This window comes from Mus musculus, chromosome 2 (assembly GCF_000001635.26).
Source record: "Mus musculus strain C57BL/6J chromosome 2, GRCm38.p6 C57BL/6J".
NCBI classification, from domain to species: domain Eukaryota; kingdom Metazoa; phylum Chordata; class Mammalia; order Rodentia; family Muridae; genus Mus; species Mus musculus.
The window spans coordinates 94,218,403-94,239,872 of NC_000068.7; the positions used below are offsets into that span (position 1 = coordinate 94,218,403).

General features: G+C 42.3%; 1 long non-coding RNA gene across 9 annotated transcripts in view; it reads right to left on the minus strand.

Annotated features, from left to right (window-relative positions):
* Mir670hg overlaps positions 1-21,470 on the minus strand; it is a 104,468-nt gene that overhangs the window by 57,767 nt on the left and 25,231 nt on the right. For all 9 annotated transcript variants that reach the window (XR_003953876.1, XR_001783418.2, XR_003953878.1 and 6 more), the window contains exon 4: positions 19,871-19,985. This is a non-coding gene — a long non-coding RNA (MIR670 host gene (non-protein coding)). The remainder of the gene's footprint in view (positions 1-19,870; positions 19,986-21,470) is intronic.

Sequence of the window (21,470 nt, forward strand, 5' to 3'; positions counted from 1 at the left end):
CTAGGTCCTGTCTTCAGCACTGTGAAAAGTAAGTGTGATATGTGTTTGAACCTTAAGAAAGGAAAGAGGAAGGAAGGAAGGAAGGGAGGGAGGGAGGGAGGGAGGGAGGGAGGGAGGGAGGGAGGGAGGGAGGGAGGCAGGCAGGCAGGCAGGCAGGCAGGCAGGCTAAAATGCTTAGTTGGAGCTGGAGATGTAGCTAGCTCAGTAGTACAGTACTTAGAAGGTGGAAACAGGGAGGATTATGTAGGAATGAAAGGCCAGTCTTGGCAACAAATAAACACACAAACTCACAGCTTGTCTGTGTGAGACCTTATCTCTAAAGAACAACAACAAATAATAACAACAAAATAAAATGTGGTTAACGGCAAAAGTATCCTGCAGATGTTAATGTTTTTCTTGACCAATAAAACAAGTATCTCAGAAATGTAAATTAAGGAGAGTAAGTCCTTAAACTGAACAAACTAGCTTCCTGCCTGTCTTGATATGCGTTGGGGGTGGGGGTGGGAGGAGGTGTTTCTGGGTGGGCACAAAGCCATGCACACGCCACACCCAGATGGTTGGAGGCTTTGATGATGAGCATCTTGCCTTTAACATGACACCTGTCCAGGCTTAGTCCTGAAATGCTGACCTTCATGGATGAGTCGAAACACGGGAATCTAGGGGCCCAGCTAAGGAGAGAAGGCTCTCTTTCACCTGCCAGACCTCAGACTCAAACTCTGCCTCGTGTGATCTAGGTTTGCTTTGGCACTGAAACCCACAATTAGTTCAACCAAGCTGTTTACAGACATTCACTCAAATTGCCCACAGCTACTTCCTCCCGTCCTTCCCTCCTGCTGTCAAGGTGGTAAATGGCTTCCAATACAAAGGTACCTATGGCTTGCTAGGCAGACATTTGTTTATTCAATCAACAAAATGTTGTGAGTGCTGCTGTGTGCAGGGGGCTGCGGTGGGCACCGAGGAGGTAGCAGGAGAATGAGTTCCCACTTGGGCACTGGGCAAGCCCAATTCCCTGCTCGCATAGCACTTGAAATCTTCTCCCAGCTTTTGCCTCCCAAGACCACACTAGGAATGTTCTGCCAGATGACCCAACTATGGAAAACCAGTCTGGCGTGTGCGCGGTTATTGGGACAGTGGATTAGCACTGTAATTTGACTCTAAAGTGTGCTTGAGTTTTTATACACAGGACCTCTCACAGATGCTCTCTCACAGAAATGGAAACCGGAAGCTGTGGGTGGAGCTCTGTGGGAGAGCACTAGCCTAGCATATGGGGCAGGGTTCCATCCCCAACACTGCCAAAAAAGGGTGGGGTGGGGTGGGGAGAAAATGGGACATTCGGTGCAGGGCATGCATATACACACATCCAGATAGAGTTTAACTGCTTACAAAGCACATGTACTGATTTCTGTAACTAAGTATGATGCTATAAAAGTTTTTACATATTGTTGTTGCCCCTCTTCCAGTTATATCTGAGATGTCACAACAAAACAGATGGAAATAAAGGAAGCTCAGAGGAAGAGCAAGAATCCCAAGGAAACACTAGCATGGCCTCATAGAACACTCTATTCAGTTCTGAAGGAAGCAGTGGCCGGGGTCCATGAGCAACAACTAACAAGGAGCCAGGAGCTAAGGAAGCAGCAGTTGAGGAGAGAAGCTGGTTCTGTGGCAGAGTTGGGCAACAGGATGGCAAAGCTCCCACTGGCAAACCCAACTGTTCCTCACACCTCAAGAGCTCTGGAGAGAAGTCAAGCCCACCCCAAGAATTCTCACTGAAAATTATAAACCCTGTGGGAAGAAAACTGCAAGGGTATTGCATCTGTTTCTACCTTCCCGCTGTAAACATCTGGAAAGAGCTGCCAAGACAAGCAGCTAAATTGTACCAGGAGGCAGAGTCTAGAAGAGGGACAGAGTTCTCCAGCCAGATGTTATCTGTCCATCAAAAGGAGATAAAGCTGCTCCCGAGTCAGTGGTGTTCATACTGGCACAGGATGACCAAAACATCCTCCGAAGGAAAGGCAGGACCAGGATGTCCAACAAGGACCTCCAGAGAGGCAAAAGCCCACCCCCTTGTCCTTAATCAGTTCCAAAAATAAAACAGAAATCATCCCTTTGACTATGGGGTCTAAGGAAAAAGCCAGATGCTATTGTAAAATGCGGTCAAAGGTCACAAATACTGTGAACGTAAGTGCATGCAGGCTTGCAGGACGTGCCTGTAGATCTGTGTGCCATCCCCAGAATCCACACGAAGGTTGAAGGAAAGCCAACTCTGAAACTTTGTCCTCTGATGTCCACACACATGGGCTCTGGCACACACACCAACACACACATCATACATGTACTCTCACAAATATATGCACACACAAACTTTTTAAAAATAAAAAAATAACTGGGTATAAAGACATAAGAGAGAACTATCTGAGCATAATTATGATTTTAAAAAATGGACTGACATATGCAAAGACATATCTATTCATCAACACCACCCTTTCCCAGGAAGCAACACACATACACACACACACACACACACACACACACACACAAGAAACAGCCTAGAAAATAGTAATTCAGGACCATGGAGATGGTTCAGTGGGTAAAATGTGCTAGCTACCAAGCCTGGTGATGTGATTTCAATCCCCAGACCTAGGTTAAAAGATAAATTTAAAAACCATATCTAGTGGTATGCATCTATGATTCTGGCACTCCTATGTTGAGATGGGAGGGAGACAAGAGGGTCACCTGGAAGTTCCTAGGCCAGCTAGCCTGAAGTATGTAGCATAGCCACAGAAACAAGAGAGACACCATCCTAACAAGGTGGAAATTGAGAAGGGTCTGCTGACTTTTCTGTGTGCACACTGGCACACACGCATCCGCCCAAGCAACAATAAATAGATACAATTCAAGAAACTGGGGACAAGTGCTTACATGTGCATTTAACTGAAGAGGAACCTGACACAAGGACAAATTCATAAAATGACAAAATATCAGGATGAGATGGGAAACCACAATGGATCTGAAGAAACAAATGCATGCCCAAGGAGTGTCATTTCAAAAATTAATAAACAAAAATGCCACAGAGTACAATCAACCCAGTGTAAAAGGGGCTACAGTCACAGACTTAGGGACTAAAACAAAAATTACATATATGAAAAAGGCAAATAGAGTAAATTAAATCACGGAGAAGCCAATAGACAGAAAGGATGAATATGAGTAACAAAATAACAATCATGACAATAGCTGCCATTGGAGGGGCAGAATCAACAAGGGAGGTAGAAAAAAGTATTAGAAGAAGTAAAAAAGGAAAAATGTTCTAATAATAACAATGTCTAAGTGGTGTTTCTTACGGAACAGGCATGATTCTACAAACTCTACTTACAAAGGATCCCAGCAGCTCTAAGCAGTATGTATGCATAGTTATTTACATTTAACAGATAAACAATTTGATCTGCTCTATTCAGAATATAAGAAGGCCACAACGTACTGGTCTTGAACTCCAAACAAGCAAACAAAAACCTGGGTTCTGGAAATATTAAATTATAAACTTCACAACTTCAAAATATAACATCAGAGCTAAAAGAAAACAAAACAAAACAAAACAAAAACAAAAAACAAAAAGAACTTTTTAGGCATTCAGTCAGAAGATGTAGATGTCCAAACAAGAGAAATTTTCATGTCGGCAACCTCCTGCTCAGGAACACGCAAAGCTGAGATGCAAAAGGAAACTGCTTTAGTTTTCTCCAACTATTCGGCCCAAGAACAGTAGGCTTTGCAAATACAAAGGCAATGTCTATTAATGAGCTCAATGAAACAGGACCAACGAGCTGTTTTAGAAGAGAAATGTGTTTACACTGAAATCTAGCCAGTTAAACAATAAAATGAAATAACTCAAGAGCAGAGAAGATGCAGTAAAATAATACAGTAGAAATAATGAGCCCTAGACAATAGCTATGAATTATGGGTATACGCAAGAATGAAAATGATAAAAAACTTGATAATGCTCAAATAAAAATAACATCAATAGATATTGCTAGTAAAGCATCTGCTATAACAACAGAAGCAGACCCAGGAGAGGCAAGTCAGGGAAAGAACTTGGGAAGCTCTTAATTTACATAGCAGAGAATAAATCAGTGTCCAGAGCCCACCCTGGAGGGTGAATGTCACTCACTGCACCTGTTAAGGCATTTCCTAATCCCTGTAGAACACTAGCAGGGATCTCTTAAGAAAGGATGTGCCCTGTGGTCAAGAATGCTTACGTGACGTTTAAAACATTCTCAATCCATTTTCCTCCTTGATTTTAAGTTACATCAAATGTAGTATTTTTGTTTAAAAATAGCAGGACAAGAACAATACTATTTTGTATGAGAGTAATAATATTTTGAGGGTCTGTATCTCTCCATGAGCATCCACTCAATGTGTGATCTGTTCATATGAACCTAGAAATGCAACGAACTATTTAATCAACTCCTTCCTTCCTTCCTTCCTTCCTTCCTTCCTTCCTTCCTTCCTTCCTTCCTTCCTTCCTTCCTTTTCCCTTTCCCTCTCCCTCTCCCTCCCCCTCTCCTTCTCTCCCTCTTCCTCTCCCCCCCCCACTCCCTCTCTCTCTTACAGTGACAGAAGCTAGAACACAGGACCCTGTGCAGGTTCAGGATCCTCCTGGCTCCACCCACTCAGTGCCTCTATTATAGGCCATATCTGGCCATAATTTTTTTCTGAAACCAAAATCACTAAGAGCAACAAATAATAAGGTGACTTTCATATAAGGAATCACAGATCAAAGAATGCATTACTTCTTTTGTTTTACACAGTAAATAGAATCAGAGATATAAATATACGGACAGTCTCTCTCTCTCTCTCTCTCTCTCTCTCTCTCTCTCTCACACACACACACACACACACACACACACACACACACACACACACATACACACACACACATCAATAGGAAGAATCATGTAGGATATTTCATCTATATTATACTTGGTAGGTAGTCATTTCTTAGCAGGAGATTAAGCACTGTAGAATAATATTTGTAAAAAAGGTTGTGGGTTTTTAAGTTTTTTGTCTTTTTTTTTTGTTTTTTTAATATTGCATCCAGGTCTTTCCTCAGAAATAACTAACCATCACTACCATCAGACAAACACCGCTGCAGGTAGAATTTTATACTTCTATAAGAAATAGTGGATGAACTGATGGATGGAGGGTTGCACAGTGATAGCAAAGGTACTGTTTTAACTAACAGGACTCTGTTTAATCTCCCAAACTATGACATTGTCTAAAGTAACTTAAATCAGTGGTAGAGTTATCCATAAAAGCCAGGATTTGAAACATATACCATAGCATCTACATGCCAACATTTAACAACATTTAATTGCTTTCTTGAGTGCCAACTCGGCTGGGTTGGTATGTATATATACTATCACAGCTCTACCTTCATGGAAATAGACATGACTGACCCACCTCGTCTGCACACAAAGAAGGGACTACATCACTCTGACACAGAAGGACTGATACAGGGATGTCAGAGCAAAGGAAGGGTGGATGGAGTCAAGAGGATTCAGGGAGGAAGGAGGCTTAGGTACCGTGATGTGGGTTCCAGTGTGTGGGCAGATGTGGAAAACAGGCAGACACAGACTCACAGGAAAACAAGGCTTGAAGAGAAGACGGTTGCAGGACTCTCTCACGGCAGCATCTGTTTTCCACCGTTTACAAATACTTAGGCATATGCTGTTGTGAATAGACTCGGTGATGTGGGGTGGGTGTGTGTGTGTGTGAATCAACCTCACTCAATCAATTCACCAGTAAAAGGGGGCCCAAAACAAGATGGGAAACAGCTTTTAAACAGGGTGTGGTGGCACATGCTTGCAAATCCCGCTGCTGGGAAATCAGACACTGGAGGAAACCTGGGGCTCACTGGTCAGCTAGCCCAGCCAGAGTTATGAGTCCCTGGCTCAAAGTGAGAGAGCCTGCTTCAAAGAAACTAAGTAGATGACTTCCAGAGAATGTTCCTATGTGCCTGTCACTCTCACTTGCATGTGCGCACTCATAAACACACAAACACAACTTACACAGAAAAAAAGCCTCTTAAAGAGGCCTACATCTAATACATCTGGAACAGGATGGTACTTGAACATTTGGAAGGCCCATGTGGCCACACGAAAAGACTCATTTTGGGAGAAGGTGACACTATTTTATCTGGGGACACTGTTCAAAAGCATTGAGAATAGCCCACCAAAGGCATAAGACACAGAACTGTGAAGACATTACATATTTAAAGGCCAAACTGTAGATATTTTTCACATCAGGAGGGATGCACACAGAGCATACAATAGCAAGGTATTCAGGAATTTTGCTGATTTTGAGGGAACCCAGGAGTCTACAGAGAAGCCTAAGTAATTCCTAACACAGGTCCTAGCAGGAACCTGGTCAATCTACGAGAGATTTGAAAGCCTCTTCACTCTCCTAACTACACTTGAAGTCATGTGAAGAAGGAAGACAGAAGGAAAGGAATAGTAGGTGAGGAGGCCCAAGGAAAGGAAGGGAGAGGAGGGGGGGAGGGGGGAGGAAGGAGAGGCTGGGGGAGGGGGGAGGAAGACACTTTCCTTAATGATCAGGACCAGTTTGAACCACCTGCAGGCTCTCTGCTTCTTTCCTTTCCCTGCCAAATGACCTTTTAAAGGCTGGCCATGTAGTTCAGTTGGTAGAGTGTTTGCTTAGCATTTATGAAGCCCTGGATTTGATAGCAGCACTGCAGAGACTAGGCCCAGTGACCCATGTGCACGGAACGAGGCAACAGCATCAGATCACTGCTGAGTATATAGTGAGTTTGAATACAGCTCTGACTCCACGAGACCCAGTCTGAAATCATTCACCTCTTTATTCCTGTCACTAAAGATCAAGTCCCCTAGTCAGAGGCAGTTAATGGTGGTTCTCTGTGGCCTCCTCAAACTTAATACAAAGACCTTTACTTAGCATTCAGCTTTCTCTGCAATCTGGCACCTTTGGTTCCCTTTCGTTTCCCTGTTAACATCTTTGTCACTCAATGTTCCAGTAACAATAGCCCCAACATTCGCAGCACATACCCTGCACCCACCACTGCAGATTACTGGGGAGTTCCAGCAGCCAGACATGCCCGTGCTCATTCACTTCCTATGAAGATCCCTCTCATAGCAGGAGACTGAGCTCACAACACTCCCCAACCCCCTGAGCTTCCAGCAGCAGCAGCAGCAGCAGCAGCAGCTTCCCTTGGCACCAATTCTGCTTAGACCTCTAGTTAATACCGGATTCGTGTTGCCTTGAATTAACAGCCCTTTAAGTATGTTTTGCTTTAAACCTGCCCCTGTGAGTGGACAGCCAATGAACATCTACAGGCCTACTGTGGGAATTTCATAGCCACTATCTAATGGATTCTGGGTTTCTGTGTTCATAAACACTTGCTGTAGGGCCAGAGAGGTGACTAGGCAGGTAAAAGCAACTGTCTTCAAGCCTGACCACCTGAGTGCCACCACACAGAGGCTACTGGGTGGAAGTCAAACTGAACCCCATGGGTTATATCCTCTGGCATTTACACGCCTGCACCCATGCCCAAAGAAATAAGTATAAATGCCTATTGTGTTATACTGGAAAGAGAGGGCATCTGTTTGAAAATGAACTTGGGCAGATAAGAGCTTCCTAAAATATGTTTCCTTTGAGGGACTTGGTGGTGGAAATGAGAACAAGTTTAGACTGATCAATCCAATTGGATAGCCTAGAAACAAGAGTGACAGACGTTGAGTCCCTGATCAGCCTGTCTTAGAAAACTGCCCTAGCCTAAAAATGACATCATCTGTTTTTCCTCCTCTTTTCTTTCTTTCTCTCCTCCGCCTCATTGCTACTTGTCCTTGTTGGCTCCATCCAAGAGCTCAACACATCCCACCTCCATTTTGCTTAGGGTCACCTCTCTCTAAGCCAGAAAGCTCTTATCACAGGCTAGATATAAACTCCTTGATTTTCTGTGGACATGAGGCAAGATGAGCATCTTATGTTCCCTCATTTTTTTCCCTAGTATAAAAGAAGGACTATAGACTAGATGGTTTTGAGGACCTCCATCATTTCTAGAAAGTTCTTGATAGTTTATGATGAATGAGCATGCACAAAATGAGCAAAGCATTGATTCACTCTTCAGACCAACTTGAGGATTACATAACAAAGGCAGTGGGGCCTCTTTCTTCCTGTCCTGGCTTGTTTATGTGTGTGCTAATGTTCTATGGGTCTCTTCTTAATGGAGAAAGGGGAGGAAGCTAGGAAGCTGCCAATTTATGAGAGTCCATTATTAAAAATTGTTTTTCATTTATTCAAATGAATACCTACACGGCAGCAAGCATCTCTTGGTTACTCCCAACTTGGAATTACATTTTCTTTTCGGTCGATGTTAATGAGGAACTAATGAAGATTAATTTTAAAATACATTCATCTTATGGTTGAAAAATCACTTAAAAAATCCACAGGCCCTGAGAATCCAACAGACAACATCAAGAAGTAAGTTGTCTACATGAACCTCTGACATCATCCTGAAGGCCATCCTGTCAGATAAAAATGAGAGACAGCATGAACAGGGCTGCCTGGACAGATACAGCAAGAGGAAGCATGTGACAGCAGCTTTTAGTTAGACAATCAATGAAAGCATGCCACTAGCCAGTTGATCTAAATTCCTCTATTTTTTTTCCCAAAACTATTAATTAGACTTTCTCTTAGACACATGTGTGCAGCATCTATTCAGGCACACTGTGTTTTGTCTCATAAAGTCCACATTAGTGGTCTTCATAAATAGGCACGAACCTTCAGCTCAATGCTGGTAGAACCCACTTCAGACCTCCACAAACCTCACAGTGCTGAACCCTACTGGATTAGGGGACTGAAAAGAAACTCAGGGGGTCTACACAGTGAAGGTCAGGCTCAGATTCACATTCATTTACACCAGATGCTGGCTGAGCTCCGGGAGTCCACCAAGGCCACCTCGCCCAAAGCCATATCGCAGTGGCAACAAATTAGAACTGCTGGAGCAACCCCATAAAGCAGCCCTGACTCCAGAAGGATGCTAGTTAGCTCGAAGTAAGAGATACCTGCCTTGGACAAAGAAAACATTTCTTAAATAAGAAAAAAAGGAAGGAAAAAAAATCTATTCTGATCAGATATTTTGGGCAGTATAGGGAACAAGATGGTTATGGAATTCTGAAGAAAAAGAAAGCATTTGGAAAGAAGAAAAGCAAATGACCTGTGAATTCCACAGGGCGAACCATCATTTTTAATGCAAACACAGAAAAAGCAGAGGTTAGGGGGTTGGGGTTTTTGTTTCTTGTTGTTTGGTTGTTTTGTTTTGTTTTGTTTTGTTTTGTTTTGTTTTGTTTTGACAGTGAGAACCACCTAGCTAGATATAGGCAGTGCTAGCTCTTAATAGGCCAACACACTAACCAGATCTTACAACAGCAAGTTCTGAGTTCAATGCTATTGCATTAGTACAATTAAAAAGAAAAAGAGCCTTTGATTCCAGCACTCTGGAGGAATAGGCAGGCTGATCTCTGAGTTCTAGGCCAGCCTGGTCTACAGACTGAGTTTCAGGACAGCCAGGACTACACAGAGAACCCAGATCTCAAAAAAACAAAAACAAAAGCAACCAAGCAAGCAAGCAAACAAACAAAAACAACAAGAAAACCAAAATAGTTAATTTTTTTGATCGAAAATTTCAATACACTATGTTTAAGACTCTATTTTCTCAAGAAATATGTATTATAATTTAAAGAGTTTTTTATTCTATTAAATGCCTCTTCTAAAACCAAATTCATATTTTTCTAGCATTGACTGCATTGACTTCTTAGATATTTTTGGTAGAAATTGCTAGCATTTTTTTTCCTGAGAGACAAACCTTTCCTAAAGATGCAATTTTTAAAATTCAGGATATTAAAAATCATTAGTACTTTTTCAAGAATTATGTGATTATAGAGTTATTAAGATTTTCAAAAGTTAACTAGCTTCATGACTCAGAACATCTTTAATTATCAGTCAGAATGCACTGACCTTTCTCCTTTTATAGTTATCCCTAAATTAGAGAGAGAGAGAGGTTTTTCAAGGAGTATCAGTTTGAACATTTACTGACCACCCAAAAAGGGATAACAAATTTAACAATAATGAGTTTCAAAAATAAACTTGATATTCAGTTCAAATATTTTGTGCATAGTATTTGTCTTTAGGCACATATGTGACTTTAGGAAGACAGTACAAATGAAGAATTTCATTTGGCATATGGACTTCATGTCTAACGCTCCCTCAAATGATCCTCTAAATTTCACTTCTTATGGTCAGATTATTTTCCTTTCCTTTTTCATTTTATGTTTTAGTTTTTAAAATTGTTCTAGCATTTCTCATTCTCCCCCTGCAGTTTCTCAGTTTAATAACAAAGTCGTCAGTAAATATTAATTGAAGGTTCCAATTACACAGTTGTCCCCCCACCTGCTCTCCTGATGATCTCCAAAGAGAAGATCAATTTCTTTTTCTTTTTACAAGAGTGAGAAATTTGACAATTGCATTTATTTTTAGCAAGATATTGATACTGAAATATTCTAGACAGGGGCTTCTCCTAGGCCATAGTTTGAATTCTCTTATATTCAAGACTGGAGATTAAAATTTTATTCAAAGATATTTTGGTTTGGTATTGTTAGATGTAAATTTATAATACTATAACAAAGGTTTTTAAAGACTCAGAAGGGTTCCAGGGATTACATTAGATTTGAGGGTGACTTACTTTTGAACAAAAGACTATCTCATGTCAAAAATATGGCTAGTGTTTAGTTATGTATGTAGCAGGTTTCCACCTTGATTTTAAGGGAAATTTAGAATTTCTATCTTCTAATTCATCCTGAGCCAGCATGCAGCTCTATGTTCACACTGAATTTCCCTGGGCACAAATGTTAAATTCCATATTCCAGATGAGAAATATGAGCTTGGATCTGTGTGTGTGTGTGTGTGTGTGTGTGTGTGTGTGTGTGTGTGTGCGAGAGAGAGAGAGAGAGAGAGAGAGAGAGAGAGAGAGAGAGAGAGAGAGGAGGCAGAGAGACAGACAGATGCAGAGACATAGAGAGTACATGTACATAGTCTTACATTTGTGAATAAACAAAATAGTCATTATGAAATTAATGGCATGAAAACCCATCCTGATTGTACAATTCCAGCATTTCCATCATGTTACCGGGCCAAGATGTTGAAGTCAGCTCCCTATATCTCTCTGTATTTTGTCCTTTCTGATGTAGTCCCTGGCTGACGATGCACTCTCCCCTTAACCGTGGAGAGTTTTCTGAGAACTCAGCCTCCTTATTCTAGTCTCAGTGAAATGTATATCAGTCTCCAACAGTATGTAACATTTAAAAAATGTTCTAGACCCTTGAAGAGAAAGAATAACGATTCCCTCTCTATAAGCCACCATTTCCCCAGTAGGGATATATGAACAACCTACAGAAAGATGGGGAAAGACTCAGGTAGAGAAAGATAGTGCCCCTGCTTGTACCTGTGCTCAGACATGGCAGTAAGAAAGATGGAGCCAGTTTAGAATGAATTCTATCTCCTAATTCTCTTCCTTTCATTTTCTCTCTTCCACAACAGAAAACATATTGAAGTGCAACAGGTAGTTAAACACATTCAAGGAGTAAAAACAACGAACAATTTGTAAAATTTTGGCAAAAGTTCTGAGACTTAGAGTTTTATTTTGTTCTCTAAAAAATAACTTTTAAATGTATAATCATCTGTAAATTTTTTTATTAAAATGTATTAATTCTGTAGTATGACTTTCTGAGTAACTGACAGAATTTGGCAATTTCATATTATGATACCTTTCCTGCATTTAGAGAAAATACAGCCTCTGAAAGCAGAGCTGGAAGCAATCACTATTAAGCGCCATCTGTAAGTATAAGCATTATGCACAAAACAAATGGTTTGGATATCCCTGGATCAGGTGAAAAGTTAATATTTCATAGCCATAAATAAAATACTTTATTACACATTTGAGTTTTGATTGAAATATAACTTTTACTAAATTATTTTTAGTATTGAACAGTTTAGCAATGCAGAAAACAAACATCAAGAAGAAGAAGAGGAGGAGAAGGGGGGAGAAACCTATAGAGTTATAATCTATAAACAAGGAAAGACAGATAAACTCAGGATAAAGGCATAAAATTAAGAATTATGATGCTAAAATTTAATATTTTATTTAGAAAAAGCATTTTGATCAAAATCTATATACCTAACCCCCAATTTTTAACCAAAACAGAAATACTGTCTTCAAATTAAAGAAATGAATATAAAGAGCAGAAAATGGCACATTTTCCTCACACAGGCACATAAATAAATTAGCACATAACTGCAGAAAGCAGGATTTCCTTTGGATCAGCTGAAAAGTTGATATTTTATAACCATAAATAAAATATCTTATTAGGTATTTGAGCTTTGATTGAAAGATTGCCTTCACTAAATTATCATTAGTATTGAACAAGTTGGCAATACAGAAAACTAACACACACAAAAAACAAAAATAGAAGAAGGAAAAAGCAAAAAAAAAAAAAAAAAAAAGACAATTTTCTTTTAAATCTCAGATTAGCGAAGAGGCATCTTACTGTGAAACAAGATTTTAAGTTGGATATAAAAATCAGTGATACAGCTCAGTTTTCAGGGGTTCTTCCTTTCAAAAATGTTTCCCTTGCTCCCAGAATTTTAAAGCATAAAAAAAAGAAAGGAGAGAAAGAGAGAGAGAGAGAGAGAGAGAGAGAGAGAGAGAGAGAGAGAGAGAGAATAGCAACAGCTAATCCTTAAGAAAGCAATGGGCCTGTTTATTTATTTTTTCCTGGACTACCATTTGCTTGCTGTTTGGCAGCTCCGGGTTACCTGACTGCTCACATCTTGCTGCAGCTATTTCTTGTGTAAAACTGGCTGAGACAGGTTTCCTTCCTACAGACTACCTCAGGGGTAACTTTGGGAGGAGGCATCTATAATTTGGAGGGTTTTTTAGCTCTCAACGTGCAGGAAGATCCAAGGTCGGGCATTCATTTCTAGGATGTCTTTAAACGCTTCCTTAAACCTTTGTTTTATAAACAGCACGGGACAGATTTAAATTCAGAAAACTCTACAGAAAATTGTTTTCTTTTCTTTTCGTAGTTTTATTTTAAATGATAGTTTCTGTGCTCTGTTGCCTACATATACATTTTCTTTTTTAATTTATAAACTAAACATAAAGTCATTTACTGCCTGGAAATGGTTCTCCTTTTTGATTTAAACATTACCTCATTGAATATGGCGTCAGTGCTCAAAGAAGGCAGGACCCTAACAGCTTAACTGCACAGGAGGCTGCTTTCTTGCTCGCCCCCCTTAGCTGACAGTGACAGGGTTTCTCAGGTGATTTTGGTTTGGTTCCTAGAATTTACTTGTTTTATGAAGGTATTTTTTGTCGTTGTTCTGTTTTGTTAGTTTTGCTTTTCTTATCTATCCCTGGCCCAGTTGCTCTTGTTAGCTCCAGTCAAAAAGGAAATGAACCCTTTTAATGAAAAAAAACAAAAAACAAAAAACAAAAAACATTCCCTCCACCTTAAAATACATGCTGAATTATTTTTTTCTTAAAACAAAAACCCAAACCAAAATCCAACAAAGTAAAAACAAAACAAGCAGACGTAAAACAGGGTCCTGCTACTTAGTGAAGGCCTCTCATTCAAGATTACTGCCCAGCTGCCCAAACGCTGAGATTGCTGGGCATTGGATTCTGTCACTTAAGGCCAAAAAAGCAAGCTCTCTCTGTCTCTGTCTCTGTCTCTGTCTCTTTCTGTCTCTGTCTCTGTCTCTCTCTGTCTCTTTCTGTCTCTGTCTCTCTCTCTGTGTGTGTGTGTGTGTGTGTGTGTGTGTGTGTGTGTGTGTGTGTGTGTGTGACTGAGGATTAAACTCAGGTCTTGCACATGCTAGGCAAACTGCTGCTAAGCTCCATCTCCAGCTTTTATTTATTTTATTTTTAAAACAATCTTCAAATCTGGATTTTAGGGATGCACTGCCCCTGGAGACCATGATTACAGGGTTAACTTAGACAATCTGACAGGTGAGACATTAAACATTCAGTGTGGAATTCATTGTGATTAAACTAACCAGAGTCTGTGCCATCGAGGCCAAGATGCTCCAAACAAAGTCCATGCATGCTCCATCATTTAGGCAGCATAATGCTGTACATTATGGCCCAATGTGTAACACTAGGGAAGCTCAGCCCTGTCTAGAGTTTTCTCCTCCCTCATGACATCTAACGACTTTCCAATTTACTTTTCTGCTTGCTCATTTCTCATTCAACCAGTCCAGGACCTCCCCTGTACAGATCAGGGTCTAGAGGAATCCTGCTCAACAATATTAATAAACTAATTGATGCTGCACTAAAGGCTAAAGGTCCAGACTTTAAGTTTACTGATGTTTCACCTTTCCAGCAATCTCAGGAAATAAGTACTTTCAAGATTTGTGTTTTACAGGTGAAGACATTAAATCAGAGATGCAACTAGTTCAAGCCATGTACTGGATCAGGGCAGTATTTAGTAGAAAATCTAATGTAGGTCTTCAAAGCTCAACTCTTGACCATGAGACTTCCCTGTCTCCTCCAGCTACTGCCTCCTCCTCCAGAAGATGCAAAGAGAAAACAGGACCACTCCTTAGGGTGTTCTTGACATGTCTCTGGGTGTCTGTTTACGATGTATAGAAAGAAAGTGGATGGATAGAAGCAGTGGAGGGGAGTGGGCTCTGGTTTTAAATGTAAGAAAGTGATAATATGACAAATCTATGGAGAAGATGCCAATGTGTATGCAAACTAAAATGAAGAAGGAAAAAAATCCTCAAGGCCCCAAACCCCCCACATATCCCTTTCCTGTGTTTGGAATGTCTTAGCCATACTCCACAGGTTTGGGGTACAAATGATGGCCTTGACTCTTTTTTCTGGGGGTGGGGGTTGAGACAGGGTTTCTTTGAGTAGCCCTGGCTGTCCTGGAACTCACTTTGTAGACCAGGCTGGCCTTGAACTCAGAAATCTGCCTGCCTCTGCCTCCTGAGTGCTGGGATTAAAGGTGTGCGCCACCATGCCCGGCTAGCCTTGACTCTTAGTTATCTAGCATTAGCCAGAAAATGTAGATGCTACATTCTATTCTTCCTGTAATCACTACTAATTCTTAACAGCCAACATTTAAAAAAGCAAGGGGGACACGGTATATGTGGATGAACGTGAAGAAAGCAAAGATTTGTGGGGAGAATGAAAAGATCGCGGAAGACACAGAGATTTCCGAACCTCTGGAGAGTGAGTTTAGAAGAAGGAAACAAATGAGACAAACCATGCTCGGAAGGAGAAGACACCACTGAAAAAAGCAGAACTTCTCTTAGTCCTTGGTGTAGATTGCCCAACCCCTGAACGGTTGACACTAGCATTCAGCTGTGAGTAGAGTATGAAGAGCAAGAACCTCAGGTAGACTGACCTCTCCTGATCAAAGGGTCTTTTGTTGTTGTTTTGTTGTTGTTTTGTTGTTGTTTTGTTGTTGTTGTTGTTGTTGTTTTAAGGTGGAAGATGGGCTTGCAAAGACAATTGTGATTAAATTCAGTTATTAACAAACGATAACAGGGAGTTGCAGCATTGAAGGGGGAGATGGGACAGGAAAGCTGCTGCCGAGAACGTGGGGGCACATAAAGCAGACTTTCCTGCTACAAGTCCTCTGACTTGCTCCTGGCCTGGATAATCCCGAGCACTGGCAGGCTGTGAAGCAAATGGACAGATGCCTCTAAAAAAGATTATTTTTTTTTCTATCACTCTGGGAATAGCTCTGGTCCCATGGCTTCTGAGTCTATGGGCTAAGCCTTTGTGACATTGCTATATGTGACAATTGGGAGTGTGTGTGTGGGGGGGTGGAGGACAACCATAATAATAGTGAATAGAAATAGCTGCCATGTACTGAGTGCTGCATAGAAAGCACTTTATATGCATAATCTCATTTAATTCTCGCCTGAATGTGATAGCAGGTGTTGTTATAATCCCCATTTTCCAGATGAAGAAACTGAGGAAGTGAACGCAAACAGCTCGCCTTCCCATGGATTCTTCCAGTTTAACTCCAACCTATTGCTTTCTTGCTTAGGTAAAATTCATAGACTTCACCCTAACCCCTGGTCATCTGACACAAAGCTTTTATGACCCTCATCTGGCCTTTTCAAAGATGGGCCACTTCACATCCAGGGTCACCTCCCAGCAGTGACTCCCACTGGCTATTCAAGGTCTAACATCAAATGAGAGCGTCTCCTTCCTCCTCCCTCCCAAGCACAGAATCCTCAACATCTGATCAATACCAGTGTGAGCCAATGACCCCTGACCTTCCTCACACAAAGGCAGAATTCTGAAGGCACTAAAGACAGGGATGGAAAAAACATTATCTTTTAAAGACCAGAACTAGTCTGAAATCTTTGCGTGCTGACCTTTCCGTGTTAAGCTGAGCTGTTAACACGCCTATTTTCAAGCTGGGGTGTAGCTTAGTGGTAAAGCACTTAACTAGCACACAGAAGGGCCAGAGTTCCATCCTCAGCCCTACAAACAGCCGAGCCAACAACCTCCATCCTAATGTCATCTATTTTCTTCTTTGCGATGCCAACAGAACTGCCTGCTGTAAGTCCTTTGCTGGGTTATCTGGAAGCTGTCAGCCCACCAACCCCACAGGCCTGCTCTCTCCTTTCAAAGAGCTCTTGAGAAGCTCTGGCTAGCTGGGACTCTACCTGGTGGTCGAAAGCACTCAAGGAAATCTGTCTTTGCTGCCAGCTCTAAGGCTGTAGCTCACTGCACAGATTCATACAAAATTCTCTTCACCAACCCTCAAACTCTGTCGAGAACATTGCCTATAAGATGGATCGTCTCTTTAAGGTTCTCAGGACAAGGCTGGTTTGGATGAGGAGATTTCTCATCAGCTTCCCTCTTGTTCCATATCTACTTTGCTTTTCAGTTACTGGCTGGTAGGCCAGGGCTGTATTTGCTCTAAACACATGCACTGCTAAGTTCCAAATACTTGTTCTCCAAAAAGAAAGGACCAAACATCACACAGGGGTGTGGGCAGGCAACAGTGCATCTGAAGGAGCTAAAATCAAGATTTGATTTTACATGAGTACCCTAAACTCAAATTTAATACCACAAAATAAAGCCCAAGGAGACCACACCAACATAGGGGGCCCATGGAGGCCAAAGGCATATTGAAATCCCTGAAACATTTATAAAATGTTTATGATTTTCTTTTCAGAGAAGTGGAGTCTATTGCATTTATCAGATTATTAAAGGAAGAATAATTTACTTACTAACTCCGAAGACTCAACACACACTGTAGGGTAAGTAAATCCTTGTTAACTACAGATTCAACATAACTAAAATCAGTGTATGGACGGGAAGGATTTGAGCTCCAAAGGATCTCATTTGCAGAACGAGAAACTGAGGCCTGAAAGGGGCACACATGGCCTGTGTGAGCTCTCGTAGTCTTACATGTTAACAAAGCTTTTTTTCATCTTTTATTCCCCGCCCCCATCTCTTTTTGAGCACAGAAATAAATCTTATTTCCTAGTGAGAAGCTGTCATTAAGTGTACCTGAGGCAAACAAATGGAAGGAGAGCCGTGGAAGCGGCCACTACAGCGACAGACCTGAGATAGCCCAGCCGTCATGGATTCTGAGCACACAGTTAACGTGGTGGCCTCAAAATGGCTGTCATTGGTAAAAATGCATGAGGCAGGCAGTGAAATCAGATGTGAGAGAAAGGCTAAAAGTAAAGTTTCAAACTGACCATGGCTAATAGTGATCCAACTAGCAGGTAGTCTTCAGAATTAACTGAAGAAAGAAGAAGGAGGGAGAGAAAGAAGAAAAACAGATAAGAAAGAAGGTCTGTGAGCTGGCTCAGCGGGTGACAGAGCTGAGAGTGAGCCCTGAAACCCATATGGTGTCCTGGGACTTATGCACACCGTGTGTTTGCCTGCACACATATGTATAAAATAAGTAAATGTCAAAAAGAAAGAGGAAGAGCATAAGAAAAAAACAGACCAGAGGGAGAAGAAGCCCACAGCTCTCCCGTTGGTGAGAAGGGCTCCCAGGAGATTTCCACTGGGCCCTCAATGCCTCGTTACCAGATCACAATGTAGCCACCAGGCAAGAATTGCTAGCCAAGGTACTCTGCTCCCTGAGAGAGGAGGAAATGAGGAAGAGGGGCATCTGCCTCATCACGTTCCTTCCTGCTGGCAGAGGCTTTGAAAATGACCAATGCTGAGCTTCTATGACACAGCAACTTTCTTGTGCTGAGACTTGCTCAGAACCTCAGAGTAGAATGATGAGTGTCTCAGGGAAGGGAGGAGGCAGTGCCTAGCCTTCTGTCACTGGCCCCAGGATGGTCCAAGCTAAAGAGACTTGCTATAAACACTTGAAACCCTACATTCTAAATACTAGCCATTTTGGGAAGGGAAATCTGTTATGAAATCCTGCATTGTTTTTGTAAATAATCTCTATGGCTTGGTAATGACAGGCAACATCTAGTAACTTATAAATGAACCCAGTGGGTCAGAGCCCCAGCTGTGTGCCTTGGGTAGAAATTACATAAATCGCTTCTTTCCTGACTTATGGAGAGACAGTGAGTACGTTTACCTTATATGAGACCTTTCAACTTTTACATACCACCTACTTTAAGTTTGAAGTTTAACCCATCAATGGATTCTTCCAACATCATTAAAACATTAACTCACGGGCACAAAAATCATCTCTTTCTAGCATTGTGTTCTAAGCTGTCTTCACAGGGCAGCTGGGGTATCAGTTAAGGAGGAAGGTGGTCTGATCTTAATGTCTTAGAATTAACGTAACCTATTTCCCAATGGTAGATTCTAGAAACCTCTGATCCTTATCTTTAAAGGGGGGGATTCAAAGAAGTTAGGCCTAGCCAGCAATCCGAGGGCTTTACTCTCACTCTACCTGGTGGGCTTTATAGATGACTCCACTCAAACTGCTTTTTATTTGAGTTCTGCTCTCAGATTATAAAAATTAACAAATCCCTATAACCAACATTGAATTAATCTAGCATATAAGTCTGTGGTTTAACAAGCTGCAGGTTTTCTTCAATGTAATGTGCCTCTGCTCTTTCTGTCTTCCTCTAAGATTTAAAGCTTCCTAGTTGGGTTCATGTGACACCCAAGGACACTTCCAGGCTTGGTAGGTCCATTTTCCCTCCTTGAGAACACCCCCCACCCCCACTACCAGTCTCTTTCACGCTTAGAACTGAATCCTGCAGTAAGATGACTTTACAACTCTGAAGCCTGGAAAGCTAAGCAAAAGCTCAGAAGCAAGGGGGTTTTCTGGTTAACAGCAAAAGCAAGCTCGCTCTCTCCCTTCCTAGCACACACACACAAAAAACATTAGCCTAAAAGTTCTACCCATCCTTATCTGAGCTCTGGTGAGATGTCACTTAGCATATTGATGTCTTTGAAGAAACTGACCACAGCAAATGATAACTTCTCCTTCCCTTAGGTGACCAGAAACAGCTTAAGAAATGGCAGCAGGCAAGATAGAATTGTAGGCCTCATTGAGTAAAGCCACTCTCCCTCAGGACTGGGGATTGTGGGAACTTCCAAACATACCCAAATCTTGCCTCTGGCATAAGTCCACAGTAGGTTTGCCTCCTTGGTACTTTATTTGCATTTAACATCTCTTGATAGATCTGTTTCTTTAAGGACTGTTTCCAAATGCTGCCCCCACCCCCACCCCCCAGTTGCTGCTTTCTCCTCACCATGTAAGAAGCATGGGAAGCCTTGAGGCTTCCCAGTCAAGAGCATGCACTGGCTAGCATCTCTGCTCACCTGGAACTCCTGTGATCTTTCATCCAGGCTTATCAGCTCCTGTGACCTCCGAGACTGCCTCCCTTGGGTGGCCACTCCTCACTGTACCATTCAGTATCAGGACGGGCTTGACCACCTAAAAGATAACCAGACGGGCAAGATGACTCAGTTGCCCAGGAAGAAGGTGTGAGATTGCTCACTGGGGTGATTGCAGGCAGTCAAGGCTCAAGGCAACAGAGGCTGCTAGAAAGGGAAGGGGCAGAGCAGTGCATCAGGGTCAAGAGCTGCCAAGGCACGGGGTGGTACTGCTGCATGAGGAGACCTTTTCAGAGACAACCACAAGTGTCTTGTCATTGAGAAGGCCGGAGATAATATGACACTTCAGGAAGTTTACTTGAAACCAGGCCCTGTCTTTGCCTCTAGCCCGAGACAGGCAAATCAGACAAACTTAGAGTAAACACGCATCCTCAGAAGAAGAGCAAAGGGAACAGTACAAGGTGTGTGGTGTATACTTTTGAAATAGATAGGGTGGGGTGAGAAGATGAACAGTGAAGATCACAGCAGGTAAAGTGGGCCCCAAATGGGACAGCTAAGCCCTGCTTGGGTCCCTGTCTCTGCTCATTGAACACAGGGGACCTAAAGGGAGTTCTGTGGTTCCTGTGCGCCATCTTACTGTCCCCCTCCCAGACAATGGCTGGTCTTGATTTTTAAGACAGGCAAGAGCTACATTCAGTATTTGGCTTGGGAGACTAGGTCTTCACTGCAGCTTTCTAACTATGTCACACATGACATCCCGCCTCGCTCCCTCTGAAAAACAGACCGGGTTAGAGGCTGCCAGCTTACACAGGCCCTTCAGGCTTGGCATCAGATGCAAGTGTCTAGAAGTTTCCATCAAGCACCTGATTCACTGGGTAAGGGGTTATGCATTAGAAGTTTAATAACTAAAGTGATTACCCCTCCACCCTTGGCTTCCTCCCTCAACAATGGCACCCTGGTTTCAGAGGCAAAAACAGACTTCCACTGTCCCTGAGCTGATGCTGTCACCCCACACAGGAGAAGAAAAATGCACAAGAAGCCACAGCTTTTCCCTTTTTGAGGAGAAAAGGAGACTAATCTTTTCACCTGCCCTCCTCAGAATGAGAGACCCTTCTTCACAGACCCCCCCCCCCCCCAGTAGGACCCAAAGTGAGCAGCCTCCGCTCTAGGCTGAAGCTGCCTGGCAGCAACAGCAGCATCAGCAGCGGCAGCAGCGGCAGCTTTGAGACAGCAACAGTTGTCTGGCTGAGGCGAGGTGAGGACTCGCAAGCTGCACGACGCCTTCGGCAGGGTGCTTTAGGGCCCTGGAACTCCGGTCCCAAGTCTAGTCTGGGTGGGAGAGATGAGGGCTCTGGGGGCTCAGGAACCCCAAGGAGCCTGTGTTCAGGTTATTCGAGTTATCGTCTCTAAGGTCACCTCGATCTCAAATCTGGTGAATGGTCGGGCTTTTGGAGAGGGAAGGGCTTCCTGACTAGGGAAAGGAGGTGGGATACAGTAAGAAAAAGACAGAAGAGTAGGTGAAGGGACACAGTGCGAAGCTATTTTTAATCTAACGTGGCTTTTCTGCCTCTCCCTCTGCAGAGCT